This window comes from Grampus griseus (genome assembly GCF_964374135.1).
Source record: "Grampus griseus genome assembly, chromosome: 3".
Classification (NCBI taxonomy): Eukaryota; Metazoa; Chordata; class Mammalia; order Artiodactyla; family Delphinidae; genus Grampus; species Grampus griseus.
The window spans coordinates 35,503,608-35,514,586 of NC_139019.1; the positions used below are offsets into that span (position 1 = coordinate 35,503,608).

A 10,979-nucleotide genomic window follows, 5' to 3' on the forward strand; every position below is an offset into this window, starting at 1 on the left:
TCATATATATATATTTGAGATTTATTTATTTATTTAGGCTGCACTGGGTCTTCATTTTGGTGTGCAAGCTCTTGATTGGTGTGTGCAGGTTTCTCTAGTTGCAGCGAGTGGGCTTAGTTATGGCATGCGGGATGTAGTTCCCTGACCAGAGATCAAACCTGGGGGCCCCCTGCGTTGGGAGCTCGGAGTCTTAACCACTGGACCACCAGGGAAGTCCCCAAGGGTATTCATATTGAAATGCTTAATGCATATTGTCACGTTGGCTTTCCAAAGACCCTTTCAAATTCATTTCTCAAAAGCTGCTTTGGGGAGTTACTAGTTTAGCAATATTAGAACAAATGGAAAAGATTAATACAGACCACTGTGGTAGTCAAAGTTATATGTCATGGTTTCACTTTACATTTCTTTGATCTTAAGGAGCCCTGGCCCTGGTCCCAGCTCCCCTTTCAGCCACAGAAGCCCCTATACCGCTTCCAGGCCTGACTCTACCCACCCAAATCAATCCACAGGCAGAGAATAGGGAAGCAAGTTTTAATCATTGCTCATAATTGGAATCAACATAAGAAACATGACAATTCTGAGTACAACTGCAAGAAAGCTCCTTAAGACAGTATGGATCCCCTGAAGAGAGATTTCTAATTGAGAGAGCTGTCAGTAATCCAGGAAAAGAGGGACAACTAAGGAGTGGTCTGCCCCACAGAGTCCTCCAGGCTCATCCCAGAGCAAGGCGGGGCCCAGGGGAGAAGTCCAGGCCAGGGCATGGGTTGAAGGGGCACCGTGGGCCGGACAGAAGAATGCGACTCCTTTCCTTGCCGAGCTCCACAGGGTTTCAAGCCTCCACAGGGTTTCCGCAGCTTCGGGGTAGGGGATGGGGATCGTCCTGGGCTCCTGGAGGCCATGTGGCCGCGTGTCTGTCGGCCTCCGCTGCTGCGGGCATCTCCTGGCTGTTCAGGCCCGATTGTGCCCTGCGGTGTGTGGCTTCGGCTTCTTCTTGACGGGACTGTCGTTCCACCCCGGGTCAGCCGTTGGCTCCTGGGCTTGTGGGTCTCGCCAGCGTTTGTGGCCGCTCTCCGCCTGGCGACCGTCTGCGTGTCCGGGGCAAGCGCGCCGCGGCAGCCCACATGCACAGTAGTGGGCGTCCCCGCAGAACTGGGGGCTTTGGCAGGAGGGGCGGCTCAGCGCAGGGAAGTTATCCAGAGCCCAGGCCCAGGCCTGTTCTCGGTTGAGGCCCGGTGGCATGTGGGGCTCTGGATGCGCCCTCCTCCAGGACAGCTCTTCCCAGGTGTAGTACGCGTGCGGTTCCATGGCTTCAGCCTCCTCCCGGGCCAGACGCGTAGCGGGTCTAAGCAAAGGGGCGAATGATTCAGCCCCATGCTGAGTGTGCCTTTTATAGGGTCTGTCTAGTACGGGAGATCGGAAACCCAAGCCCAGATAAGTGGAGATAGACACTCATTTGCCTTGCAAATTGCCTCGGAGCCTCGCGAGATTAAGGAGAAAACTGCATCTTGCTGGGAGGGGTTTGGTGATGGTGTTTAGGGAGGGGGATGGGAGGAGAGGCAGGCCCCTGGGGAGACAGGTCCAGTCCTTGTCTTTTCCATTCACTGGGGAAAAAAACTCTCTACTCGTCAGGCAAGGCTGACAAATGTCTAGTAATTTAGCATATTAGAGAGGATTACCTGGTTTCAGAGTTGAGACTCTGAGATGATAGATTCTTGCCAGGACACAAAGCTAAAGGGCAGCTCAAGCATCAATTTTTTAGCAGCAGGAATGTGAATATACACAGCTAAGGAGTAATCCACTCGGATGATGCAGCACGGCGTCCCGTGCTGAAGATCTTGAGGGTCTTCCCGTTCCAGGTGCCGGTGCTCCCGGAGGCGATGTGGTTCCCGCGCACGTTGGCCACATACGTCTGCGACTGGAAAATGGCAGCTTTGGGAACAATCAGACGAGTGGAACAATTCCCTATTTCTGCATAGATTTAGCTTCTTCATTACAGTATCCCTTTCTTTCAGTTTTGGCACTCAGCGAGACTGGACCAGAAGTGAAAAATCAACAGCCAACCATCTTCTGTTGAGTTTTCAATACAGGGGTTAGTAATGCTGGTGGGTTGACATCGATGTGACAGACGACCTGGAGTTCCCGCTTAACCTTCTGATCAGGTCGTTCCCAAACCGTTCTCACACAGTACTGAACACTTCCATATCTCCAGGTGAATGAGGTTACCAAAAGTTCCGATGGACGTTGAAAGCTGAATGGGAATTCATGTTTTCCAGGCTGTAGTAAGACGATGCCGTCGCCGGCCGGGGGCTCGCGCAGGCTCAGGCGCACTGTCAGGTTCTCCATCCCCGAGGCGGCGGCGGGGTCCGCGGCGCCGGCGCTCCGGCCCCAGGCGGCGGTGGCGCGGCCCTGGGCCTCCAGGCGCTGCGCGCGCAGGGTCACCGGCTCGGCAACCTCCAGCAGCACGTGCCCAACCACAGCCTCGCCGCTCGAGTCGCAGCCCTTGCGCCTGTCCTCCCACAGCGGCCCTCGGAGCCCACCCCCGCCGCGGACCCCGCCTCGCCGTCCATCCTACCGGGCGACGCCGCCGCGCCAAGGAGGTCGGCACCGGCGCGGGGCCGGGGTCGTGAGCAGAGCGGCGCCGCTATCACAGGCGCCACGCGCACGCCGAGGGCCACTGCGGCCGCTGTGCGGGGCCCGGTGGAGGCCCCACAAGTTATTTTTTATCCCCCAATAAATTATTTTATGCTTAAACTGTTTGAGTTATTCCATTTCTGTTCCTAAAAACCACAAAAAGAAATACAACAGGGACATCACAGTCAACATTATATTTACTGATTACAATCTTTTTCTCTTAGAAATCTTAGAAGAATGAATCTAGATGTCCTTAATAACATATGTAAATGTTCACATTTTTCTTTTGCTCTTCAGGATGTTTTGAGAATGGTTGTTTTATATTCATCATGGTTTTTAGATGAGACCATACGGTTAAAAGATGAAAATTCTCCCTCAATATTTTATCTTGAAGTTTTACATCTTTCCTTTCTCACACGTCCTTCCATCATGAATTAAATAAACCATTCTAATAAAGACATTTGAATGTCTTTTGTATGTGTTAACCTTTTTAACACAGGGCTCCTGGGACAGGAGCAAGGAGCTTCTCTAATCCCTGCTGGGCATTCAAGTAGCCCAGAGACTGAAGTAGCCCAGAGACTGGGGCATCTGGAGTCTCGTGGTGAGGGGCTGAGCCTAGTGGTAGAGTGAGTGTGGAGGGTTGAAAAACCCCTGAAACTAAAGAGCGAAGTGCAGCTCCTTAGCTAGACCAAGAGGGAAAATTATCTGCGAGAAAGATTTCATGCTTAATCTGGCTCCTTCCTCACCCTAATCACACTCCCAAGACTTAAAGGCTGACTTTGCTTGAGACCAAGTAATAGAGTTCTTTTGCCATTAGCCTTCTGGAAACACCTCACCCTGCCCACTGCCCGCCATAGGGAGGGAAAGTTTTTCTCTAAGTCCATGCTAGTCTCACCTAAGGGTCACTAAGGATGAGAGTTTCTCCTTACCATTCTCCAGCCCAGTTACTTGAAACAAACCATTAAACAGCAGGGCATATGCGATAGAGCTCACAGAGGAAAAGAAGATGTCACTTAGGATAGCAAATGTCATGGAGTGTCACTTTCAAGAGGAGATTTGAAACGCTATGACTGTGTCCTGCTGGCACTCCCTGTCTGGCTCTTCTCTCCTGCTTGCTTTACTGAAGCAGGATAACTTGTGGCTCCCTGCCCCCTGTAGAGGCCCACTTGACAAGGAACTATGGGCAGCTCCTAAGCTGTGTCAGCAAGGAATCTCATCCCAAACAGGTAAAATTCAGTTGTACAGTTTTGTTGAAAGCAAAACACCAATCATCTTGCATAAATTTCTTTTCTTTAAAGTTTATTTAACGAGGTTCACATTCCTACAAATGAAAAAATACAGAAATTAAAACAATAGCATGTATCTTTCATCTTGTTATACAAATTCAGAAGACATTGTACATTGATTTTATCAATGATCTTCACATTGCAGGGTAATACGCATTTCATAAACTGCCAATGGGACTGTACTTAGTGAGGGACTCAGCGCAAATCTCGGGGCTCCTGGCAGCCCTGGGTCTTCCGGGCCACTGAGCGTCGGATCCGCTGCCACCAGCCTTGGGACGTGCGGCGGGTCCCGGGGGCAGGAGCCGGGCGACGCTCCATAGGGTCCCCGCCGTCAGCGTTCTCGGGCTCCGCTTGTCCGTCCGGGAAGAGGTGCCACCCGCCGAGGGAGGCTGCGGGGGCGGCGGCCGCCTCTCCTGGGGCGCCTCTGGGTCCGGGTGGGTCGCGGGCCTCTGGTCCGGGGCAGGTGGCTCTGCGTCCCGTCGCGAGGGCTTCGGCCTCCAGCAAAGTGTCTGTTTCGCTAAGGGTCCCAGCGCAGAAGCCCGCCGCAGGGACTGGAAAGCATCTCCCAGTCGAAGTCTGGGCCGTCCCAGGAGAGCTCGCACGGGGCGGGGTAGAAAGGAAGCGTCCAGGGCTCAGAGTCGGCTGAGCTCGGGGCTGGCGGCGTCTGGGGCCCCGGCGCTCACAGTCGGGAAATGGCTGCGCCATCGCGTGGGTCTCACACCGGGCGATACCGAGTGTCTGGGATTCGGAAGCCCCCAGCCCGCGAGTTTTTATGCTCTTCTGGCCTCCTGGCCAGATAGGGGGAGTTTGGGTGGTGACATTAATCCTACAAGATAATTGCATCAGAAGACCTGATAATATTAATACAAAAACCAATCATCTTGGATAAAATGATTCATGGTCAAATCTGTTCATGATAGATGGGATTAGGGTTGAAAAGGAAAAGTACTAGTACACCCGAAGGGGAAAAAACTGTTTGGGGGGACAATGGGTTGTAGAAGGCCCCAAATCATACTGCTAGTGTTGGAACAGACTTGGAAACCCAGATCTCCAAGCAAAGGAATGCTTGCAGAGGTGGGGGAATGCCAAAGGAAGGTTTGTGATGTAAAGGAGGGCCAAGGGTGGTGACCTAATTCTCAAATTGGACTTTCTGACTTTCCCAGTTTTGTCCTCTCCTAGTGAATTGCTCAATTCAAAGAACTTCAAATTGTGTTTGGACCAGAGTCACGACAAGAAGCTCCAGAAACTGAACTGCTTGGGTGCAGGGGCAGTTCCACCCGTCTCTGGATGAGTGACCCTCAGCAGATTATCTCCTCCCTCTAGGCCTCCTTTTGTCACCTCTGAAATGGAAAGCAAATAAACAAGGCAGCTTTCATGAATGCATTCAATAATAAAATGAATATTTAGGATTACCTGGCAGAAATTAACGTGCTCAAGTATTATTATCAATATCATCATGGATAGAATGATAATTTAATGAGAACAAACGTTAAACACTGCCTTTTGAGGGGAGGTTTTTTTCCCTCTAAATGGATTTTTTTCCTTAACATAACATATCCATGGTGTATTGCATTGTAATATATCCTTCATCTGTGTCAACCTGTTGACAAAAGCATCAGTGGCTACATTATTGATGTCCTTGACTAGACATTTATTTTACTGTGATAAAGTACAGTCATTCCCAACACTTAGGAAGTACATTTTGATGTCCTTCCGTGTTACAGGTGCTGTGATTGGAGCCACACACAAAAAGATGAAAATCTGGCTACAGCTTTCAGTCCTTACATCTTAGTGAGAGAGCGAAGCGGCAGTCAAGAGACCATTCAGAATACAGCCAAGTCCATGAGCATTGCCATAGCTGATTTGCTGACCAGAAAGAAACGTTCTAAATGTGATGCCTCCCTTCAAAGCCAGATTTTTATTGTTTGCTTAACTGCAGGGAGGAGGGAAGAGCATGGTAAAATAATAAATGATAAATAACAAAACAGAAAAATCGAACAACAGGACAGTAAAGATGGCAGGTGATTGAAAGCTCAACTAGTTGCAAGGTTTACGGGGGCAATTCAGGACACTCACAGCTGAGGTGAAGATTCCCACAAAGATACCCAGAATAGAAGAGCTCTGCCTGAGTGGTTGAGGTCGAGGCCAGCTCAGAATTGTTTGAACCCAGTCACAGCTGAAATTCAAGGAGGAGGGGGGGCACCGCAAGCAAGTGATGTGGGTGCACAAGGAAGAAGTCGCTTTGGTGAGATCCAGAGTGGGGTCCGTCTGCAGATGCTTGGCATCAGTCACCAACAAGCTGCACAATATATGACTATAATAGCACGGCAGGAACAAAGAGGTATTTTGGCCCCCATAGTTGAGTGTGCAACATCTCCCTTTGGTTTATCTAAAGCTCTGAAGTTCAGACAGAATCCTGATGCGTAAGAACACCAGCACATTCATATTAGAATTAGTCTACCCCTTTGCCTGGCAGAAACTGTCTGATCTGCATAGCGGTCTGACAGCTTTCCTTCATTCTTTTTTCCTTTCATAGGTATTACTCTTCAATAAACATTTGCATGCCTAACTCCGTCCCTGCATCCTCTAGAACCTGACCAGAGAGAGTGTTTAAATAAATTCTACTCATTATTTTATTTGATATTCAAGTGTTTTTATCTTTGGTCAATGACAGCCCTGTAATCTCACTCTTTTTTCTTTGCTGGCATATGATCTCATAGTCTTTTACAGTTTCCTTGTTTTCTGGTGCAATGAATTGTCCCAGGTGCAACTTTTACTTTCCTTGCCCCAGACCTGCAATCAGTCTTTTCTCCAAGGAAACTAGGTTCCTTTCATTGGTAACTGGTATGTGAAAACCACAATTTTTAAATTGATGTGCTCAATACTATTTTGTTGATAATTGCACCTAGTACTTTCAAGTAGATAAATCTAGAAAGCAGAATTTTTTAGGAAAAAAATCAGGAATTTATTCTTACCTTCAAGTTTAAAGTTACAGATTGCTTTGAGCATAGAAGAACTCCAGGGTAAGAAAATACAGAAATTATTAGAGAAGCTTCCAGGTAAGAATCATGCTTCAGTATAAGCTTCCTTTTATGAATTATGTAGAAAAATTAAACAATGGGACAACAGTTGCTAAAAGTATGTCATTGTTGTATGCCCTGGAAATAATGACACAGCACACTCTCCAAAATGGGATGACAAACATAGTATATAGAAAGAAGTATTTCTATACCATGAAGGACACATGGGTAAAGCTGATGGATGACAACTAGGAAAAGAAATTTTCAAAGTCTAAAATTCACAAGTTATTACATCTATATACATATAACCTCGGTAAATTAAATGATAAGGCAGGAAACCCAAAGGAAAATGTTCAGAAGATATGAATAGGCAATTCACAAAAGAATAGTATAATACAAGGACTTCCCTGGTGGTCCAGCAGGTAAGACTCCGCTCCCAGTGCTGGGAGCCCAGGTTCGATCCCTGGTCAGGGAACTAGATCCCGCATGCATGCCTGCAACTAAGAGTCCGCATGCTGCAACTAAGAAGTCCACATGCTGCAATGAAGATCCTGCGTGCCGCAACTGAGACCTGGCGCAGCCAAAATAAATAAATAAATATTTTTCAAAAATAATAATATAATACAAATTGGCTAAGGAGTGTGTGAAGAGAGGCTCAAAATCATTATAGATAAATAAATGTTAGCTTTTTCTGCTGCACAGCACTTGTGGCCTCTTTCAATTTTGAAGACAGCATAGGACACTCTTGACAATAGTACTCCAACCCATTTAGTCAGTGACTCAGAAGGCTCTGAATGCTGAATGGGGCCCAGAGGAAGAGAGGGATCATGTCCAAAGGAGGACAAGGCAGCAGAAATAGCCAACTTGCCACTTAGGCCTTATGACTCAATATATCCAATACTGGGCACCAAGTGACTATGCATAGGTTTATTAGATCCACTAAGCCATAAAGTTGAGCTTCCACCACTTTAAATTCTCCCTGGCAGTTTATAGCTTATATTAGTTCCCTGCACCTGCTGTAATAAATTACCACTAACTGGGTCACTTAAAACAACAGAAATTTATTCTGTCTTAGTTCTGGAGGCTAAAAGTCTGAAATCAAGGTGTCAGCAGTAATTACTCCCTCTGAAAGCTCTAGGGGAGAAATCTTTCTTTGTCTCCTGCAGCTTCTGGTGGCTGTCAGCATCCCTTGACTTGTGGCTGCACTACTCCAATTTCTGCCACCATGGTCCATTGCTTCCACCTCTGTGTCAAAACCTCTCACTGCCTCACTCCTAAAAGGGCACTAGTCATTGGGTTTGAGACCCACCTGGAGAGTCCAGGACAATCTCCTCATCTCAAGATCCTTAATTTAATTATATTTGCAAAGACTTTTCCCAAATAAGGTTAATTTCATAGGTTCTGGGGATTAAGACAAGGACGTAGCTTTTGGGAGGCAACCATTCAATCCCCTACAAACACTATGTCATATCTTTATGTATACAATTTCTTCTGTGTATTTTCTTTAAAAGGAACATCAAATAAACACATCTGTCTATTCCTATAATATTCAGAATCCAGGCAGGTGACAGAAACCACACCAGTTATTTGAGCAGAAATTAAAATATAGAATTGGAAACCAGGTAGAAAGCTATCAATTATGTAACTGAAAGAGTAAAAAGAGAAATCTAAGATATCACAGAGATAGCAACTGCAAGGGCAGCTGGGGAAACAGAAGCAAGAGACTGGATTATTAAACTTTGAAGTGTAAAGAACAGGTGTTGCTGAGCTGAACCCAGACTGGAAAGGCAGGGGCAGCACTGAGCTGCCGCTGTTTCTCTGAGCTCACAGGGGCTGTGCGGCTCGGGCCCAGATCTTCAAGGAAAGGGTGAGCTGATGTGGTGTTTCCAGGGGGACAACATGAAGCTATATGTTAGGAAAAACAGCAGATTGGGTTCAGCTGTTGCTTTGAAAAGGCTCACTACACCTCTAGAGAGAAAAATGCTGCTTTGTGGGAACCAACAGGAAATCCTCAGGAAGCAGCCAGGAAGAAGCAAGTGCTTTCTCTCTCCTCCAGCCTAGCCGTCTCCCTCCAGCTTCTTACGAACAGGGAACCTACTCTGGAGCTAGGTGACAAAGCGGAAATGTGACTTGCTGAGTCCCAGCTCAGCATTACAATACAAGAGCACAGAAAAATGGGTTCGGGGTCCAGAGAAAAATACTTTAATAACTCACATATTTCCATACATCAATTTCATTAATTCCCTGAAGGCTACTCCATATTATCCTACAAATTGATCTTGGCAGGAAAAGGTAGATGAGGAATTGTGCAAAAAGTAAAGAGACGGCTTCATTTTCCAATCCATAAATTTTTAAAATATATATTTTTTAATTAATTTATTTTTGGCTGCGTTGGGTCTTCATTGCTGCGCGCGGGCTTTCTGTAGTTGCAGGGAGCGGGGGCCACTCTTCGTTGCGGTGTGCGGGCTTCTCATTGCGGTGGCTTGTTGCGGAGCACGGGCTCTAGAGTGCAGGCTCAGTAGTTGTGGCGCACGGGCTTAGTTGCTCCGTGGCATGTGGGATCTTCCTGGACCAGGGCTCGAACCCGTGTTCCCTGCATTGGCAGGTGGATTCCTAACCACTGCACCACCAGATAAGCCCAAATCCATAAATTTTTAAAAACACCATTTTTTTTTTTAAATCTAGAAAATTCAAACTAATCTATATGGACAGAAGCAGGTCAGTGGTAGCCTGGGGGAGGGGGCAGGGGACAGTGTGGAGGGAGTACAAAATGGCACAAGACAACTTGATTGTGGTGATAACTTCACAAATTGTACACCTTAAATTATATACTGTAAATTATACACTTTATATGTATGCATTATGGTGTCAATTACATCTCAATAAAGCTTTAAAAAAACTCAACCAATGGGCTTCCCTGGTGGTGCAGTGGTTGAGAGTCCGCCTGCCAATGCGGGGGACACGAGTTCATGCCCCGGTCCGGGAAGATACCACATGCCGTGGAGCAGCTGGGCCCGTGAGCCATGGCCGCTGAGCCTGCGCGTCTGGAGCCTGTGCTCCGCAACGGGAGAGGCCACAACAGTGAGAGGCCCGCGTACCAAAAAAAAAAAAAAAAAAAAACTCATCCAGTTTTCTACCTTGTCAGGACTTCAAAAGCAGGGGGCAACACTACTGGGCATATACCCTGAGAAAACCATAATTCAAAAAGAGTCATGTACCACAATGTTCATTGCAGCTCTATTTACAATAGCCAGGACATGGAAGCAACCTAACTGTCCAACAACAGATGAATGGATAAAGAAGATGTGGCACATATATACAATGAAATATTACTCACCCATAAAAAGAAACGAAATTGAGTTATTTGTAGTGAGGTGGATGGACCTAGAGAGTGTCATACAGAGTGAAGTAAGTCAGAAAGAGAAAAACAAATACTGTATGCTAACACATATATATGGAATCTAAAAAAAAAAAAGGTTCTGAGGAACCTAGGGGCAAGATGGGAATAAAGATGCAGACCTACTAGAGCATGGACTTGAGCATATGGGGAGGCGGAAGGGTAAGCTGGGACAAAGTGAGAGAGTGACATGGACATATATACACTACCAAATGTAAAATAGATAGCTTAGTGGGAAGCAGCTGCATAGCACAAGGAGATCAGCTCAGGGCTTTGTGACCACCTAGAGGGGTGGGATAGGGAGGGGGGGAGGGAGGGAGACACAGGAGGGAAGAGATATGGGGATATATGTATATGTATAACTGATTCACTTTGCTATACAGCAGAAACTAACACACCATTGTAAAGCAATTATACTCCAATAAAGACATTAAAAAAAAAAAAGCAGGGGGCAAGGGGCAGGGAGGGCAGTGGGTCTCCTAAAAATGGAAGGAGGCAGAAAGGGGAATAGGAGATAGTACAAGGGGAAGAAAATCAAAAAGTAGTGTTTGGCTCCCAGAAAATTTTAGAGACCTCAGATCATGGAATTTTCCCCCGAAGTCTTAAGTCAACCCTTCCCCCTTCCCACTCCCTCCACAACTCACA

General features: G+C 46.9%; 1 pseudogene across 1 annotated transcript; it reads right to left on the minus strand.

The window, feature by feature from the left end:
* Window positions 1-1,682: 1,682 nt before the first annotated feature.
* On the minus strand, window positions 1,683-2,567 carry LOC309819811 (arrestin domain-containing protein 4-like; annotated as a pseudogene). The gene has a single exon. The product of its transcript is annotated as an arrestin domain-containing protein 4-like (transcript).
* Window positions 2,568-10,979: the final 8,412 nt, after the last annotated feature.